This window comes from Suricata suricatta, chromosome 10, assembly GCF_006229205.1.
Source record: "Suricata suricatta isolate VVHF042 chromosome 10, meerkat_22Aug2017_6uvM2_HiC, whole genome shotgun sequence".
Lineage (NCBI taxonomy): Eukaryota > Metazoa > Chordata > Mammalia > Carnivora > Herpestidae > Suricata > Suricata suricatta.
Window position 1 is genome coordinate 11,621,845 of NC_043709.1, and position 5,868 is coordinate 11,627,712.

General features: G+C 48.2%; 1 long non-coding RNA gene across 1 annotated transcript in view; it reads right to left on the bottom strand.

Annotated features, from left to right (window-relative positions):
* Window positions 1-467: 467 nt before the first annotated feature.
* LOC115305675 overlaps window positions 468-5,868 on the bottom strand; it is a 6,617-nt gene continuing 1,216 nt past the window's right edge. Inside the window, exon 3 of the long non-coding RNA XR_003914930.1 lies at window positions 468-871. This is a non-coding gene — a long non-coding RNA (uncharacterized LOC115305675). The remainder of the gene's footprint in view (window positions 872-5,868) is intronic.

The following is a 5,868-nucleotide window of genomic DNA, read 5'->3' on the forward strand; positions in this document are numbered from 1 at the left end:
ACACCCTGCCCTCGAGGGCCTTCTAGGCTTTAGAAACTAAATTTTCCTCCCTTATTTAGGCAGAGGATTTAACCCCCACCCCCCCTTCAGCTGCCCACTTCCTAACATGTTTTTTCCAAACGTATCAACGTGCTCAGCAAAACACGTGCAGGATCCCAGATCCCAGCCCTGAATTTAGAAGCAAACAGGGTTTCAAATAGCCATTCTACTTCCCTGGCTACACGGTAAAGACCTTGCAGGCTTGAGGCTCGCTTCCAGGCCGAATACACTCCCTTCACCCAGGCTTGCAGCCCCGGGAGGCTTTTGTTTTTATTGCAAAATTCGATAATTTCCCTAATTAGCCCACAGGCCTGACCCGCTGGGTCCGTGGGCGTGGCCTCGGCCACCTCCAGGCGTCTTGCTCCCCAGCCTGGGCGCCATCCGCAGATGATGCCAAACCCCATGAACAAATTGTGTCATCCCGAGCTGTGTGAGTTTATTTCTACTAAAAATACACCCAGAAACTGGGGCACGATGAAGGATTGCTGACAAACGAGGAAGGGGGACAAGTAAAGCATCTGAGGCTGTCTGAGTCCTCAGAGTCACCGCCAAACACTCGCCGCCACCGAGCTGAGCCTGGACCCCTCCACTCGTCCGCGTCAGCGGCGGGGGGAGCTCAAGCAATCTGGTGAGGCTCAGAGGGCTTGTGAGTCGTTGTTAGGAGATGCCCTTGAGGTCACAGAGAACAGGAGAGCCAGAAGCGAGTGACTTTGCGCTGAACCACACCACTAATTAGCGTTGGAGCAGGGCCTGGGCCCACGCTTGGCTCCTCTGGCTGCCAGGTCAGGTCTTTTTGCTTCCCTCCGCCTGTCTTCGATTCCTGAGGCGCATCCTAAGGCAGAGGCATTTCAGAGAGGTCAGTGAGGCCATCTTCACTGTAATCAGTAAAGAATGCTTTTGGTGTCAAGTTTCAAAAATCCAAGGTCAATGGCCGCTCAGCTGTAAGGACATTGGTGTTTACTTAAGGAGTAAGTCAAGTTAAGGGGGCGGCCACTGACTCAACATCAGCGATAAAGACCCAGGCTCTCTCACCTCCACCATTCTGAGCATTTGACTTCATTCTCCAGCGTATTGCCTCACACCACAAAATGGTTGCCACCGCTCAGGATATGAAATCCTCGGAAATAGTATCCAGAGCCAAAAGGAGCAACCAATAAAAATTCAAAATAAAAAAATAAATTTAAAAAGGCTGTCACAAAAACACTAATTCAAAAGGACACAGGCGCCCTATGTTTATTGCAGCATTATTTACAATAACCAAACCGTGGAAGTAGCCCAAGTGTCCATCAATAGATGAATAGACAAAGGTGGTATATATACACACATATACACACATACATACTTATACATACAGTGGAATACCACTCAGCCATAAAAAAGAACAAAACCTTGTTATTTGCAGCACAATGGATGGAACTAGAGTGTATTATGCTAAGTGAAATAAGTCAGAGAAAGACAAATGCTGTCTGATTTCATTCACAATCAAGTGGAATTTAAGATACAAAACAAATGAACAAAGGGAAAAAAAGAGAAGGGCAAACCAGAAAACGGATTCTTAACCGTAGAGAACAAACTGATGGTTACAGAGGGGAGATGGTGGGGGTGATGGGTTAAATAAATGATGGGGATTAAGCCTGTACTTTTAAAAAAAATTTTAATGTTTATTTATTTTTGAGAGAGAGAGAGACAGAGTGCAAGCAGGAGAGGGGCAGAGATAGAGGGAGATACAGAACAGAAGCAGGCTCCGAGCTGCCAGCACAGAGCACGACGTGGGGCTCGAACTCAGGGACCGAGAGTTCATGACCTGAGCCGAAGTCCGATGATTAACCGACTGAGCTGCCCGGGCGTCCCAAGCCTACACTTGTAATGAGCACCTGATGATGTGTGGAAAGGTTGCATCACCATATGATACACCTGAAACTAATAAAACACGGTCTGTTAACTACCCTGGAATAACATTTAGAACTTAAAAAATTAATTTTATTTTTAGGTTTATTTATTTATTTTTAATATTTGTTTAATGTTTGATTGTTTTTGAGAGAGAGACAGAGCACAAGCAGGGGAGGAGCAGAGAGAGAGGAGACACAGAATCATAAGCAGGCTCCAGGCTCTGTGCTGTGAGCACAGAGCCCAACACAGGGCTCGAACTCACAGACTGTGAGATCATGACCTGAGCCAAAGTCAGATACTTAACTGACTGAGTCACCCAGGTGCCTCTAAAAAATTTTTTTTAATAAAAAGTAAATGAAAACAAATTAAAAAAAAAAAGAGTACCTCCTCTATGACCTCCCTTCTAAGGGAGGAAAACCCTTTCCTTACATCTCATTGGCCAGAGCCAAGTCCCTGGGCATCCCTACACCAATCACTAGCAAAGGGCTGGGTTTAGACCAATCAGGATTCACCCCTGAGGGTCGCCACACTGCAAGGGTTCTCTCTGAAGTTCCACGTCTGTAAAATGGGACTATTTCACAGCTGCCACACAGAGTTACAGTGAGTGCAGACACTGATATGAGACAGGAACATTATTCTTGCAATCCTGAGAAGGAGAAAGTCTATAAAAATACACTTTGATCATTAGAGAAATACCTTCGATCAAGAGATGAGCTACAAGATGTTGCTAAGAGACATTTGTACTTAACACAGACAAAGCTTCTTTGGCAGAATAAATCCATGGAGGGAACTCCCAGAATCACACAGAAACCTCAAAGCTGACAAGAAGATGAGGATAATTCAAAGGACTGGAAAGATGGGGGGCACGGGGGAGTGGAGATGTGGCTTCCTTCGTGGGCTGCACCTGCAGCCTGGCTGTGGGGGCTGGTGCTCAAGGGGGGCGTAACAAGAGGTTTTACAAAAGTGTCACCCCACCCCCGCACTTTAAAAATAGCTGTAAGGGGGTGCCTGGGTGGCTCAGTGTGTTAAGTCTCTGACTCTTCGTTTTGGCTCAAGTTATGATCTCAAGGTTCTTGGGATCGAGCCCCAAGTCCAGCTCTGTGCTGACAGTACAGAACCTGCTTGGGATTCTCTCTCTCCCTCTCTCTCCCCATGCCCTGCAAAATAAATAAATACACTTTTAAGAAATGGCTGCAAGTTATCCATTGAATGGATGTACCGTAATTTGCTTACTCGGTCCCTCATTGATGGATATTCAGGTTGGCTCCAATCTTTGAAGATATTTCTTCTTAAGACAAAACAGCGATCATTGTATTTGCCTGCAGATAGCCATTGAGTAGCTTTCCAATTCTCTTAAGGACAAAATACTACGTGAACGTGGCCTCAGGCTCAGGGCTGGTCTGCCCCGTGACCCCTTTGGGAACCTGTTCTTCCCATGCAGAGCTGCAGACCCCCGGGCCTTCCTGCAATCTCTCTGCACGCCAATCCACCTCTCGATTTGTACACGTGCTGCTGGCCCTGCCTAGAATGTTCCCCCACTTCTCCTGGTTAGCCCCTCCATCCTTCAGCTCTTGGTCTGAAAACTGCTTCCTCTGGGAAGCCTTCCATGGTTCAACAGTGTTTATCACAGGCGGCCACCTGTGTGAAACAGAGCAGGAAGAGAACAAATATGTACACATCTACATAGTCACAGACACACCGAACACTCTGGAAGAGTTCTTAGGAAACGAGTACTTGAGCTGTCTCCCGAGAGGGAAGCCGGGTGGCTGGGGAAGAGGTGGGAAGGAGACGTTTCTCTCCACACATCATCTTGTCCCTTTCACATTTTGAACCCTGCGTTTCTTGATGTAGATGTAAAGGTCTGTCGAGAGATAGAGCAAAACTTCCCATAAAGCAGCTGCCCTGGAGGCTGCGGAAAACAGGCCGATGGGCCAGGAGGAGACGTCAGCAGGTCCGTGAGTCATCGTCTGGGAGCAGGGAACAGGATTGTGCAGGTGCAGGGATGGGGATGGAGTCAAGAGACAGGCACAGAGCAAAACTGAATTCCTTGTACAGCCTCTCCTGCCCTCATTCTGTCAGTGTCTTCACAGGAGACTCTGGAACGGGAGATGGTCCCCTGGAGAGCCCCTCCCTCACTGTTTGTCTAAAAGTCGGTTGCTTTGTGCCTGATGTGGAGTCTGAGAGACAACAAAGTCTGAGTGGAGTCTGAGTGGGAAAACTCTGGCACCTGAGCATAAAAAGCAAGGGCTGGGGTGGGGTGGGGGGTGTCTGGGTGGCTCACTCAGTGGGTTAAGCGCTCGACTTTCGCTCAGGTCATGATCTCATGGCTTGTAGGTCTGAGCCCCATGTCAGGCTCTGTGCTGACAGCTCAGAGCCTGGAGCCTGCTTCAGATTCCATGTCTCCCTTTCTCTCTGCCCCCCCCCACCCACACTCTGTCTCTCTCTCTCTCTCAAAAGTAAATAAACATTAAAAAAATTTTTTTAAGCAATGATCAGTGTTAGGAGTGGAGGATCATTCCAGCAGTCCCCCTTCTCTCTGGCACTTTCTCTCCACTGGTCACCCTCCTTTGCAGCATTCTGGAATCAGATACATAGGGGATCCATCTGCCCATAGTTCTGGGCAAACATGGTTCCCTGGCACCCCACCTGGCATCCCTCCCACCCCGCTTGCCTAGGGTGAGCACATCCTACCTGCTGGCTCACGGAAAACCTTTCCTCATGGAGGAAGAAACCAATCAGTTTGGGGGGAGGGTTTGTTGAATGGGACAGTGGACTTCTGGGTAAAATGCGACCGTCCTTTAGAGAGGCCACATAGGAAGCTGTAATCACTCAACAAGAGGACAATGCACCCCTCAGAGTGCTGTGAGTCACATGATCACAGACAAAGGCACACAGTTCACTAACCCAAAGGCAATTCCAATTTGGTGGTTTGTTATGAAGTTAAACATAGGCCAACCGTCTGACCCAACAATCACACACTCAGGCGTTTGTGCAGGAAAAATATCACAAAGGCTTTTATATACATGTTCATGGAAGCCTTTTCATAACAACTGAACACTGAAAACAACCCAGCCATCCATCCAGTGGTGAACGGATCAATACATTCCAGTGTGTGAGCTAGCCTCGCAGTGGACTATTACTCAGCAATCTACAGGAACAAATAGGGATAGGCATGGCACATGGTTGACTGTCAAACACGACAGCTTAAGTGAAAGGCTGATCACCATGTGATTACCTGCCTGTGACATTCTGCAAGAGACAAAACTATATGGACAAAAATCAAACCTTTCATTCAAATTGGTAGTTTCCAGAGGTTGGCGGTAGGAAGAAGGACTGACTGTAAAGGGGCCTGAGAGAATTTTTAAGGGAATAGAAATGTCCTAGTTCTTGACCGTGAGGGCGATTATTGGACTTAAAGAGGCCTCCTCACAGCACTGAAAGCCCCGCCCCGGAAGCTCCAGCAGGAGGTCCTTTGGGACCTCCGGGGGTGGGAGTGGGGGCGGTGCCCAGTGGGCGTGGCCCTAGGCCCCGCATTCCCCAGAGCAGCGTCGGTTGATGTTTCTATACCCTGGGCTTCCGCTTAACTTTTGGGAAACAGTGCTTCCATTTAGCCAAACAGAAGGTTGAAAAGCCCTGGATCCGACATTCCTTTAAAGTCCCTTTCAGGCCTGACATTCTACACAATACGCAGAAGGAAACTAATAATTATTATTTGTTCTAATTTAATCATTTAATGTCACCTTCACATTAAATGAGAAGTGGTGCTTATTCACCACCTAAAGTGTGGGAAACGTAGGGCGGGGAGGAGACTTGACTCGCCCAACACCACACAGCCGGTGAGGACCCGCCCATCCGCACCTGCCACCCCAGCAGCCATGCACTTTTTAGGACAAATCATAACCCCACCTCACCCCCGGTGCCAAGTGACTTCAGAGAGGT